The sequence below is a fragment of the Primulina tabacum genome, chromosome 2 (assembly GCF_025594145.1).
Source record: "Primulina tabacum isolate GXHZ01 chromosome 2, ASM2559414v2, whole genome shotgun sequence".
Classification (NCBI taxonomy): Eukaryota; Viridiplantae; Streptophyta; class Magnoliopsida; order Lamiales; family Gesneriaceae; genus Primulina; species Primulina tabacum.
In genome coordinates this window covers 53,636,137-53,650,157 of record NC_134551.1, presented here as the reverse complement: position 1 = coordinate 53,650,157, position 14,021 = coordinate 53,636,137, and the positions used below count along the sequence as shown (strand labels likewise).

At 36.7% G+C, this 14,021-nt stretch overlaps 1 long non-coding RNA gene and 1 pseudogene across 1 annotated transcript; one reads left to right on the top strand and one right to left on the bottom strand.

Moving 5' to 3' along the window:
- The first annotated feature begins 968 nt into the window (after positions 1 to 968).
- On the top strand, positions 969 to 3,143 carry LOC142538086 (uncharacterized). Its single transcript, XR_012818642.1, has 3 exons — positions 969 to 1,216; positions 2,347 to 2,416; positions 2,676 to 3,143. It is a non-coding gene; the product is annotated as an uncharacterized LOC142538086 (long non-coding RNA).
- Positions 3,144 to 8,352: 5,209 nt separating this feature from the next.
- Positions 8,353 to 10,491, bottom strand: LOC142537000 (F-box protein At1g47056-like; annotated as a pseudogene).
- Between the last annotated feature and the right edge of the window lie 3,530 nt (positions 10,492 to 14,021).

Below are 14,021 nucleotides of genomic sequence, written 5' to 3'. Positions count from 1 at the left end.
AAACTAAATAAAAATAAATTATATATTTAAAGAAAAATATATTATCCTTATTAAAATTTGTAAATGTATTATAATAAATAAATTTAATATATTTTTCTATATATTTCATAAATAATATGCAAAATCAATAAATCAAATATCAAAACTATTATTTTTTCATCTAAAAGATTACTCATGAACTTACCAACGAACATGTTCACGAGCTAACGAGCCGAATACTGTAAAGCTTGAGTTTGGTTTGTTTATCTTAACGAGCCTTATTAAACGAACTCAAACGAGCTTTTATCGAATCGAGCTTCGAATAGGTCACAAACGGTTTGGTTCATTTACATCCCTACTCGAGGAGTGTCAAGGACCCTCCGTCAATGCTGAGGAAGAATATCGATGGAGACAAACTATGAATAAGCAGATACATGAGAATGACTAGAAATAGTTTTACGTAACTAGTGTCTCTTAACGTCCCGGAGAACAAAAAATAATAATAATATAGTGCTAATGTGTAAAAAAAAGATAAATATGGTAATAGTTGTAAAAGCAATTTTCTTAAACGTGTTTCAGGAATCCTTGTCGGTTCAATATATGTTTCTTGTCGGATTGCAATGAACTTTACAGGGCTACTTTCAATACTAGCTTCCATGAATTTTTTTGGGTTTATTGCAAAAAAAAAATTTGGTGATAGTTTTTTTTTAAATAAATAAAATGAAAACGCAGAATCCATAAATGTGAAATTCCCCCCTATACTATCGAAAAAAATTGGGGAAAATATAATAAATAATAATCACAAAATTTTAAAATTCATAATTTTTTTTGTCGTGCGAAAAACATTATTAGTATTTTTTTGAAGAAGACAATTTAATTTTTCACCTGTCTTTTTTAAATGCTGAATACGTCACCAATTGCGGCCCTGGAAATGCATGGGCTCGATAATATCCAATCCAATTTCTCAGAAAGGCCCGTGTCGGCCCGTTAATCCAACATTGACCGTTACATGGCATTACATCTGATGCGTTCAAGAAATCTGCCGCGGCGAATCACAGCACAAAATCCAACATGATGCAGAGTAGGATCGCATCCTACAAGGCGAATTCCCAGTAGCTGAAATTCATCTCCAATCACAGTCTAGATTGTTGATGGATTCTTCATAACACGTTTTACTCTCATTCACTCTTCAGTGATTTTGAATCTACTAAGCGGAGTTTCGCAATCTTCTGTCGAGGTTAGAGATCCGTGAACCATGTATTAAAATATTCGAAATTTAGCAGGCTTTACGAATCTGAATATCTACAGGAATTTGTTACCTTTTTTATGTTGTATGTGAAATGTTATTCAGCTAGAACCTAGATTTACTAGCATAATGTCATTCACTCTCATTCGAGCAACTACTTGTTTGCATAAGATGTATGTCAGTATGAACACTTTCACGAGCAATGTTAAACGAGTAAGCAAAAATCATTAATTTATTACTTGAGTTTCATCTAAGGGTTAGTGAAAATTGCCAGATTTTTTGGAATTTTGAGGTTGTTCATAGTTTTTAATATCATGGAAAAATGAAAGACGAAAATGTGTCCCATGTTACAGACGTAGAAAGTTGAAGCTGAATATTTAGTTGCAACGAAGTAAAGACACTTGTAGCCACAGTGGTTTTTGATAGATTGCTTTGATTGGCATAGGGTCTGAACCTGTTGAAGGAGGGATGCAGAATAAGGATGCAAAATATTGCTTTTGTTTAATGTCGTATACTTCTACATTTGGTTTTCTTATCTATGTTTGTTGTTGCTTAGAATCGAAAAACTCAAGACATGCTGCCAGTCAACTAACTGACTGGATTCTTATATTGACTTACATTAAAGAGAGGGAAATCCTGAATGATTTGTAAATTTTTTGCATGGTTTTGAATTCAGCATTCCTAGTCAGTTGAACTTCTTTTTGGTTGAGATGAAGACCAAGGAGATTTCTATTGGTCAGTGAATTGTCCTTCCATGTTCTGTCTGGTAATAAGTTCATCTCGCTGAAATTCATCTCAGAATTAGGTAGAGAATTATTAATTTTCTTCAACGAAAGAGAAAACATCTATTTTCTTCTCAGCAATGCTCATCTAAAAGTGAGAATTGTCAACAAGGAATACTTGTTCCCATGCCTTCTGACGCACAAATCAGTCAGCATGGACAAAACTCGTCATCATCTTAGCCTACTTTGTTATTTTGTGTTGGTGTGATAGAACCAATTTTACCATGAACCTACAGATAGAGTAGTCACTTATTCTTTTGAACTTACATTTTTATCCTTCAAGTGGCATTAGCAATATAACTCACATTGTTTACGTCATGAAATGTACTTTCTTCTCAGCTGGTCGAACACGATTATGATGGAAATTAGAGTGACTTTAGCTGGTTCTGACCTCGATGGCTTTGACAGGGTAAGTTCCTTCTGTTATCATACACTTTTCTTGACGTCCTGCACCAACACCATCTCATGTAAAGAAATCTAGTGGTTTAGCTCTGACTAATGGCTTACCCATATATTTCAGTCGAGGTAATAGAGTGGATTCTTTTTGAACAAATCTTTTGAAAATCGGAATTCAGCAGTCCATTCCTTTCTATGATAAATCATTTAATAATCCCCTATAACGATGGAAAGGTTCTATATCTTTTGCTGATTTAGCTTACTTTCTGCAGAGAAAATTGCCCACCCGAGGATTTAAAGTTGAAATTGTGATTATAGATTATGATGGGACAGTCCCGACGAAGGATAAAATCAACCGTGACACCATGCAACATTGAGATGCGGAAGAACCTGAAGATTCAAGCAGTGAACATAAAGCTAATCCAGATCAAAGCAATGCCTCCAGAAAACAAAAAAGAAGACGATCTGTTTTCTGATAGTGATGCGGAGGAACCTGCAGATTCAAGAAGCAAGATTGGGCCAGGAACTGCCTCACATCCCAAATCTGGCAGTTCCCCTGGTGAACAAATTTCGAGCATCACTTAAGACCGAACTGTTGGAGTTAATATTTTAGGACTAACTATTTCAAAGTACTGTTAGAATAAATACCAATAATTCAGGATTGTTTGTTTCTTGACTTTTTCAATAGCCGTGGCCCTCAAATAAATTTGTGGACTGTTTTTTCTTCCATTTCAGTTAGAGTTGTATGGCTATATAAGCCTTGTTATCAATAAAATCAATTATGAATTTGCTTACATTTCCGTAACATTTTTATTAAGCCTTACAAATTGATATCAGAGCCAGGTTGAGAGTGAGATTTCCGAGTGTGGTTAGGAACTGCAGTATCCTAATCTAAGAGAGCAAAACACTTGAGAGCAAGAGTGAAACACTTAGGGAGTGATTGAGAAATGGCAGCAGAAGGAAACATTGGTTTTGCTCAACCTAGCATTCCTAAGTTCGATGGAGATTATGACCACTGGAGTATGCAGATGGAAAACTTTTTGCGATCTAAGGAATACTGGAATCTCATCGAAATTGGTTACTCTGAACCTGGAGAAACAGAAGTTTTGACAGCCGCACAGAAAAAGACATTGGATGATCTTAAGCTCAAGGATTTAAAGGTGAAAAACTATCTCTTTCAGTCAATTGACAAGTTAATTTTGAAAACCATCCTTCAAAAGGATACGTCCAAACAAATTTGGGAGTCAATGAAGAGAAAGTTTCAAGGAAATGCAAGGGTTCAACGTGCACAACTCCAGGCACTTCGTCGAGATTTTGAAATTCTGGAAATGCAGGTTGGAGAATCGGTTTCCACCTACTTCTCAAGAGTGATGCTGGTTGCTAATAACATAAGAAACTATGGAGAAGACATGTCAGATGTCAAAGTGGTGGAGAAAATTCTACGGTCCTTAATAGAACAATTCAACTACATTGTATGTTCTATTGAGGAGTCAAAAGACATGGATTCTCTCACTGTTGATGAGCTGCAGAGCTCCTTGATTGTGCATGAACAAAAGTTTCGAAGGAAAAATGGAGAAGATCATGCTTTGAAAGTAAGTACGGGGGAGAAGTTTCCTACACGAGGAAGAGGTAGAAGCACATTTAGAGGACGAGGTAGAGGAAGAGGAAGACAAAGTTTCGATCGAGCCACGATTGAATGCTATAAATGTCACAAACTCGGTCATTATCAATATGAATGTCCTGCCTTGGACAAGGAGGCAAATTATGCTGAGTTAGATGAACAAGAAGAGCTCTTGTTGATGTCATATGTAGAGATGAACAACACAAAAAAGGAAGAGGTCTGGTTCTTGGACTCGGGATGCTCAAATCACATGTGTGGAGATAAATCAGTATTTCATGAGATGGATGACACCTTTAGACATGTGGTAAAACTTGGAAATGACACTAAAATGAATGTACTCGGAAAGGGAAGTGTGAAGTTGATGGTGTGTGGAGTAACTTATGTAGTCACTGAAGTTTATTATATACCTGAACTCAAGAATAATCTTTTGAGTATAGGTCAACTACAGGAGAGAGGCTTGATCATACTATTTCAATCAGGAATGTGTCGAATATATCATCCTCAAAAGGGTCTGATTATTCAGACAAACATGACAGCAAACAGAATGTTCGTTTTGTTGTCTCAAAAGGAATCATGCTTCAACACCACAACACAAGACACAACTCACCTATGGCATTGTAGATATGCTCATCTCAGCCACAAGGGACTAACTCTGTTGCAATCAAAAGGTATGGTTACTTGACTACCCCAATTACCAGTTTCCTCTGTTGTGTGTTCCGATTGCATGAAGGGCAAACAACATCGTGATCCAATTCCAAAGAAAAGCAAGTGGAGAGCAACTCAGAAATTACAATTGGTTCATGCAGACATCTGTGGCCCTATTACTCCTGCTTCCAACAGTAAAAAGAGGTACATATTATGCTTCATAGATGATTTCTCTAGAAAAGCATGGATATATTTTTTATTAGAAAAATCAGAAGCATTTTATCTCTTCAAGTGTTTCAAAGTGTTCGTGGAAAAGGAAACTGGTTTGCCTATTGTTTGCGTACAGATAGGGGAGGAGAATTTAAATCTATAGATTTTAACGAATTTTGCAAGCAGAATGGGATAAAAAGGCAGTTAACTATGGCTTACACTCCGCAGCAAAATGGAGTAGCCGAACACAAGAATCGAACGATAATGAACCTTGTGAGATCAATGTTATCAGAAAAAAAGATGCCTAAGACTTTCTGGCCTGAAGCAGTGAGATGGGCAGTGTATGTTTTGAACCGATCACCTACACTAGCTGTTAAGGAAATGACTCCAGAAGAGGCTTGGAGTGGAGAAAAACCATCAGTGGAGCACTTCAAAGTATTTGGATGTATTGGGCATGTCCATATTCCAGATGCTAAGAGGACGAAACTCGAAGATAAGAGCATGAAATGTTTACTTCTTGGTATTAGTGATGAGTCAAAAGGGTACAGATTGTATGATCCTATTACAAAAAAAAATTATTTTGAGTCGAGATGTGTTTTTTGAAGAAGAAAGTCAATGGAATTGGGATGCAGGCTACGAAAAGGACCTGTCAATAGATTTAGAATGGAAAGATAGTGAAAGTACTACCCATGATGAAGAAGAATGTGAAGAAAATACAGAAGAGGAAGAAGCTGAATTTGATGAAACCAAAGATGCACATGTTTCCTCAAGTACCAGTGATGAAGTAGGCATGAATGCCAGGGTGAACAGAATTAGACATTCTCCCATGTGGATGAGAGACTATGTTTCAGGTCAAGGTCTATTAGAAGAAATGAATATGGCACTTATTGTATCTTCAGATCCAGTGAATTTTGAGGAAGCTGTGGAAAGTCTGAAATGGAGATTGGCCATGGATGAAGAAATTAATTCTATTGAAAAAAATCAAACATGGAAGTTAGTAGATTTACCAGCTGGGGCAAAAAAAATAGGAGTGAAATGGGTCTACAAAACTAAACTGAATGAGCTCGGAGAAGTTGACAAATATAAAGCAAGGTTGGTGGTTAAAGGTTATTCCCAACAACATGGAGTAGATTATACAGAGCTGTACGCACCTGTAGCAAGAATGGACACTGTGAGGATGATCATAGCACTTGCTGCAAACAAAGGCTGGAAGCTTTACCAACTAGATGTCAAATCTGCATTTTTATATGGAGAGCTAAGCGAGGAAGTTTATGTGGAGCAACCGAAGGGGTACGAAAAGAAGAGAAATGAGCAGAAAGTGTACAAGCTGTATAAGGCGCTTTACGGACTAAAACAAGCCCCAAGAGCTTGGTTTAGTCGGATTGAATCTTATTTCATTAAGGACGGCTTTCAAGCAAGTCACAGTGAACACACATTATTTATCAAACGAAGCAATGAAGGTAAGATTCTCATTGTGAGTATTTATGTTGATGATCTTTTGTTCACTGGTAATGATGCAGATATGATAATTGAATTTAAATGTTCAATGAAGAAAGAGTTTGATATGACTGACTTAGGAAAAATGAGATTTTTTCTTGGAATAGAAGTTCTACACAAGACAGAAGGCATTTTTATTTGTCAAAGGAAATATGCAGCAGAAGTGTTGGATCGTTTTGGGATGAAGGAAAGCAATGCAGTCTGTAATCCCATGGTTCCGAGGTATAAATTATGCAGAGATGAGAAAGGAGTCAAAGTGGATGAGACTTATTTCAAACAGATTGTGGGAAGCTTCATGTATCTCACAGCCACACGACCTGATCTAATGTTTGTTGTAAGTCTGATTAGTCGATTTATGGCCAATCCAACTGAGTTGCACTTCCAAGTAGCAAAAAGGACCTTAAGGTATTTGAAAGGAACCATGAATTATGAAATCTTCTACAAGAAGGGAGGAGCAGAAAACTTGTTGGCTTTCACAGATAGTGATTATGCAGGAGATATGGAAGATCGTAAAAGTACTTCTGGTTACGTGTTTATGATGAGTGAGGGTGGAGTAGCTTGGTCATCTAGAAAGCACCCCATTGTCACTTTATCAACTACTGAGGCGGAGTTTGTGGCAGCAGCAGCTTGTGCATGCCAAGCTGTTTGGATGAGGAATGTTTTGAAAGAACTTGGTTATCTACAAGAAGAAAGCACCATGGTGATGTGTGACAACAATTCTGCCATCAAGTTATCCAAAAATCCAGTCTTACATGGTCGGTCCAAACACATAGATGTGCGATTTCACTTTCTTAGAGATCTTACAAAGGAAGGAGTTGTTCATCTGGTTTATTGTGGAACTCAAAATCAAGTTGCTGATCTGATGACAAAGCCGCTAAAATTGGGAGATTTCCAAAAGTTCCGTGAAGAACTTGGAGTGTGCACTGTTCCTGAGATGAACTAATTGCATTATCAATAACAATAAGTTCAAGGGAGGAATTGTTGGAGTTAATATTTTAGGACTAACTATTTCAAAGTACTGTTAGAATAAATACCAATAATTCAGGATTGTTTGTTTCTTGACTTTTTCAATAGCCGTGGCCCTCAAATAAATTTGTGGACTGTTTTTTCTCCCCTTTCAGTTAGAGTTGTATGGCTATATAAGCCTTGTTATCAATAAAATCAATTATGAATTTGCTTACATTTCAGTAACATTTCTATTAAGCCTTACACGAACAGCTTTCGCTTGATAGGAACTCACCTGGTTCCCATTTCGATACATCCCATGAAATGAAACTTTAAGGTATTCAAAGAGCTTCCTCCAACCCAAACATGAAGTCCACTGATTTAAAGGCTATTGCAGCAGATGCTTCAGTTTTTAGCTTTGGAGATGACGATGATGATGAAAGTGATTGATAATAATGCTTAGTGATGACTGCTGGTTGTAGGCCATTTGGATTCGTCCATAACAGAATGTAAAACGTAACCCTTTGGTTGTTACGATCCTTTTGTCTGCTATAGCTTCAATGTTTGTTAAATGGTCTTTTTTTATGTTGTATGTGGCTTTCTCAATGAGGCAGAAGGCCGACTTTATAAAATCCCTATTTTCTGCTGTTAATGCAAGGAATCATGGTACATTATTTATGGAACCATCTATCGGTAAATTAGTCCGTGCCACAGAGATCTAGATTTTATACTAGGGATCCACGTATTATAAATATGATCAATATATTACACAGTAAATAAGTAACCAAGGGCATGGCACAGGGGCAAACCCCATGAGACGATGCAGGAGAAACATTGATTTAGTTTTTTGGTTACTTGACAGAATTCACATTTTAAGTTCCCAATTTCACCTGTTCGAATATCTTGTTTTATAAACAATTTCACCACACATATATGTATGTATGCATGAACAGAATACCGGTGGCAATTAAGAAGAGGAAATTTCATTTGCAACTCTGGGAAGACGGAAACGAAACAAAAGCATAGCAAGCACCAAATGTCAGACAAAAGAAGATGGCATCATACTCATCATTTGTTAACGCGTGTATTCAGTGTTACTCGTACTCAGGACTAAAGCCCTTTAGTCAACCATTGAGCCAACTGGCTGGCCACCAAGAATGAACTTGGTAGATTACAATAGGATGGCACAGTGCCAGGGGAAAATGATCTCAGTTTGAACAGATCCGAGTGGCGAATTTACATTGGACACTACTAAAACACAACAAAAGTACAAACTCAAGTTGAGACAAAACCATGTCTAAACACAGCAACAAGATCGACCAATGAGTTCACAATTATGACTCATTCAATTCATTCACAAGCTATCACGTAAACCACCACCACCACCACCATTATTTGATAACTTCCGAAAAGCACAAGCAACAAATATCCTTGCCGCAAAAAGACTAAACCTTGACTTATTTGAGGATCGACCTCCATTACTCCCTGACGCACCATCAACATTTACAATTCCACTAGACATTGCTCCACTAATAATATGGGGAAACTCAACACCTTCGTCTTGTGCTCCTCCATCACTCGTACTCGCATCCATAACCTCAGGTTCAATCTCATCTGAATCTAAATTCACAGCTAAAGATACCCTCCTCGCCCTTAGCCAATCTGCAACCTCACTAGTTACTCCCTTGCACTTCTTAACTTTGATCTTCATCAAATTGGGACACCCCAATGCAAAAGCCTCAATCCCTGAATCTGTAACACGACAACCCTTTATACAGAGCTTCTTCAACGCCGATACATTTTGCTGCAATACAAGAAATCTCAGGATCACCAATGGTTTCACTACCACAAAGAGCTAATCTTTCCAATTTTTTACAATTTGACGCCATAGTCATCAAACTCACAGAAGTTGGGTTTACCCCAATGAGAACAAGCTCCACAAGATTTACGCTATAATTTGCAATTGAAATCAACCCCTCATCACCTATTCTGTTCGTCCTCCACCCATCAATATGGAGTTTCCTCAAAAGCTTACAAGCCTCAGCAATGGCTGAAATCCCGAAATTCGAGCAATCAGGAGCCTTCACCAAGTGCAAGATCTCTAATTCGGAGCACTTAGTGAGAGCCATCAGCCCCACATCAGTCACCTGCAGCCTCTCCAAATGAATCTCAGTTAAACAATTTTTTCTGCCAGTAATGTTCTCCAATAACCTGTCCCAATCACCCAAACACCTAAGAATCTTCAAAGTTTTCAAATTTTTGGAACCAATAATCAAGGGCCCAAAACACTGCCCATTATAAAGCTCCTTAAGAGTAATTGATTTCAGCGATGAAGCAGCAATCCCTGGCCCGATAGGCTCTGCCGTAAACCCATCATTAATTCCCCGCAAACGCTTAACAGAAAGTTCCTCTAACGAAGAACAATAATTCAGCAGAGCATTCATCCCTTTAGCTCCAAACATACAAGATCCACAGGAGAATTTACGCAAAGATTTGCAGTTTTGAGCTAAGGCCAACATACCCTGATCGCAGATCTCGCGGCAGCCGCGTAGCTTGAGGCGGGTGAGGTTTTGGCATCGCAGCGAGATCAAGGTCAACGCATCATCGTTCATGCTGACCGATTTGCGGTCGCATCGGAGGGCGAGTTTAGTGACGGAGTCGAACCGGTTGAATAACGCGGGGAGGTGGACGGCAACCTCGTTGACAGCGTTAAGGGCAAGACGGTGGCGGTTCTGGCCTTCGACTGCTAACCAGCGACGGCAGACAAGGGAACTTTGCTTCCTATCACCTGCGCCCAGAGACTGGAAAATTAAACCTAAGCATTCGTCGGGGATCTCGGAGGTGTAGTCCTGCTGTTGATTTACCATAACGACACCCAACGCCGGGGGATCAGAGATGGTGGGCCGGGTGAGATGACGGAAATGGGTCGAACCCACCGACGAATTGCCTGGGGCGGAAGTGGTCTGCCCCATTCCAGGTTTTTTCGGCGAGGAAAAACACGCGCCGCCGATGGAAGATGTGGGACGAGCTCCAGATTTGGGGAGGATAGGTTTTTTATACGACGATTGGCGGAAATAAAGAAATCAAAAGGGCACTCATGGCCGCGCGTCAACGCCACGACCGAATAATTGAAGTGATCCTTGTAGTAGAAACGAACATATAATGTAAGCTATATTCAATTATAAATATTTATAGCAACATAAAAAAGAAAAAGATTTTCCTTTCAATGTACTTGCTACATCTATCTATCTATTTTTTTTTCTTTCGAAGGTATACAAATCCATTAAGAAGTCAAAAATATATCATATTATACTGCATTCAACAACTAACTAGGAAAATCTCATGATACCCAATCTAAATTAGACACCCAAATCAAAGCCCTGCGGGCTAAAAGATGAGTTATTCCATTGGTAGATCTCTTCATATGGTGTATCGATAGGAAATTATGTTCCAGAAGCATAAATTGAATCTCCAACGCTAAAGCACCGACTGATCCCAATTCATCTTTAGGTTTGGTTACTGCATGAACCGCCTGAAGAGAATCTGAAAAGATACAAACATTAGCAAAATGTTGGGCCACACAGAAATCCATTCCAACTCTTATAGCTTCTAATTCAGCACCCTTAGTCGACCCCCGATTTCGTACCAATTTTGCCATGGCTCCTAAAAGAAGCCCATGAGAATCTCGAACAACGGCCCCAACATTGAATATGTTTTTTGCCTCATCTCAACCTGCATCCACATCAAGCCTCATCTGACCAATGTTCGGCCGCTTCCATAGACTGTCTGCAATAATTTGTGCTTGCATAGGCATCACTTTGCATGATGTACTTGTCACTCGAAAAGCACCCAACAAAGAAAAGGCCCATCCCACATCAATTGCAACTGGTAACAGCTTAGGGGCATGCAGAAGCTTAATAATAGTAAGCCACAATCAATAAAGGAACACTCCTTGAGTTTGCACAAATAACTCCAAAAAATTGTCTTTTTCCAAACTTTTTTCACAAAAAAACAAAACAGCAGACAATGGCTAATCGATGCATAATTAAATCAGTAGGTACATGGTGTGATTGCAAGTTCGTTGTTGTAGGTAAGTAGTCCCTTCAAAGAATGAGACGATTGAGAATGTGGGGGGCAAAGATGTTCGCTTCTAATCTATATCTATCTCTGACTGAGTATCTCCCATTTGAATTGCCATGCCAATATCTGATATCAGTACAACCTCTTCGATTCAGTGGAATGTTTAGAATGACTTCAGCTTCTGGCCTCGAAAAAATCTGGCGGATAATGAAATCATACCAGAACCCATTTGGTGAAATGAAAGATATATTTAAACATGATATAATGAAATTGAATAATGTTACACATACAATTATATTTCTACAATAATTTTTATAACACACAAAATTGAATATAAGAATTATATTTATTAAATTTCATAATATAATATCAAAATATTATAAATGATTGTTTTAAATATCGTTGTACGATGATTATACATTTAGTATTATTCAGTGAAATTTGGTAGTTATGCTAAAAGTTGTAATATGTTAACTTGAAAGTGATTCATTAACACAATCTATTAAAGTTTTAGTTTCAAAATTATAGTGTTTTCAGTTTCATGTTGAATTTATAGTAAACAAAGTATTCTGTACCAAAATGTTTTCTAATGTAGAATTTTAGGCTCATTGTTAAGTCATATTCAACCCAAAACTCTATTCTAAAACAACTCTATTTTAAAATAATATAGTTTCTGCATCAAATACAATATTCATCTACAACACATTTACTTCAAATCTTACTCTAAAAAAGAATATTATCGAAATATTTTTTATTTGACTTATTTAATTTTTTTCTTATTAATTATCAAATGTATATTTTTTAAATTTACTGATATAATTATATTTATATGTGATATAATTAATATTATATTTTATTAATAATTGCGATCTATGTGAGTCGAGATGAGTGGGTCGAGCTCTTGTGAAGAGTTCGACCCACTCTTTCCTTTTTTCAATGTTTTTTATTTTTTTTTCAAAAAAGAAAACTCCTATGTGCTAAATTGGCGCAGAAAGAAATGGAGCAGCTCAGTTGGAGGAAACCCCAACATCAAAATAGCGTTCAACATCAAAATAGCATGAACGCTATTTTGATGTTGTGGTTGGAGGTGTACTAAGTAAAATACTAAAATGTCAAAACAGTGAGCATTTTTTGACAGATTGAAGAGTTGCAAGTTTAAGTTGATTTAGTCCTCCGCTAGGGCCTGGATGGGCACACACGGTACGACCAATACTTGGACTACGGTTCCTAATTTGCGGGTCGACCAGGAAAATTAAGGCCTCGTCCATTATTTTATTTATTATAATCCCAGAGTGGACTGAATTTTTCCTTTTCTTCTCCTTCCACTTCTTTTAAGGAGATGATTTCCCTCTTTTTCTTTTAGTTCGATCCGAAGAAATCTTGTATTTGTTTGGTGTAATATTTTCTATATATTTTTGTTTTAATTCTATTTCATCGGACTATTAACGTAGTCGAGACACCAAAAATGGACGATGATATCTCCAACGTTTTTCTGTATTCAAACCAAATTAGGAGAAAATATAATAATATAAATCAGGACTTGAAATAGGTGACCAGCTAATGAAAAAAATAGAATGAGATTTAAATAATTAACACAAATACTAAGCGTACGTATTTGGTCTTTGTATATGATTTAATTGGGCATATAAAAATAACAATATGTTCGTGAATTCCTTGTAAATTACATAATACATTTCAATTGATGACGACTTGTTCTATTTCTTTAATCTTTAATTTTAAACGATTAAATATAAACAATTATTTTAATAATAAAAAAATTAAATCAAATCGAGTGTAGAAAAGTTAATAAGTGGTCCAAATCAAAAGAAAAATATATTGGAAGACTAAATGCCTCGTAAATTCATATACATATCATCACGGGCACTCCGATTCTTCCCACCAAGTTTAAATTTATTTGATTTTTCTTCAACTTTAAGATTACTTTCACCACCCACCAACAATTACCATCATTACGTTCGAGCGTGCGTTACATATATTTAATAAAATAAAATTCTAAATAATAATAATAATAAGGGTGCTTATGGGTTGCTTCTTAGTCACCGATTCATAAAAGTTGTGTTTTGTTGGGATTAGATTATATAGAAGAATATAATTTCAATTCTTTTCACAATATATAATTTCTTTTATAGGAAGTATTGTTGGTCATGTTCGTTTTTATAATAATAAGCAATACTTTTAATATAAAAAATAATAATTTTTTGTTATAGACGATCCAAATAAAAAATATGTCGCACAAACGTTTGTATAATTTAATGGGAAGACATCCTTGTCAATTTGTGCTAGGCTTCGAGTCCCATTATAAACCCACCCTGACGAAAAGGTGTGGACTAAATTGCACTGAAATAAAATCTACTTGAATTAGGTAAAACCTATCTACTAAAAGCTGGATTATGAATTAAATTTTCAAGATTTTAATATATTCTTGTAATTTAAATTGGAAGTGTTTTGAAAATGTTTTTTTTTTTTAAATGGGGGTGTTGAGGGGTTATTTTTGTGATTGGGTCATGTGATGTCAAGGGATGCTGAGGTCCACAAAGAATGTTTTCAAACCAAGAATTAAAGAATCAGGCTTAGAAAATGTGGTCCTTTTTGTATTTGG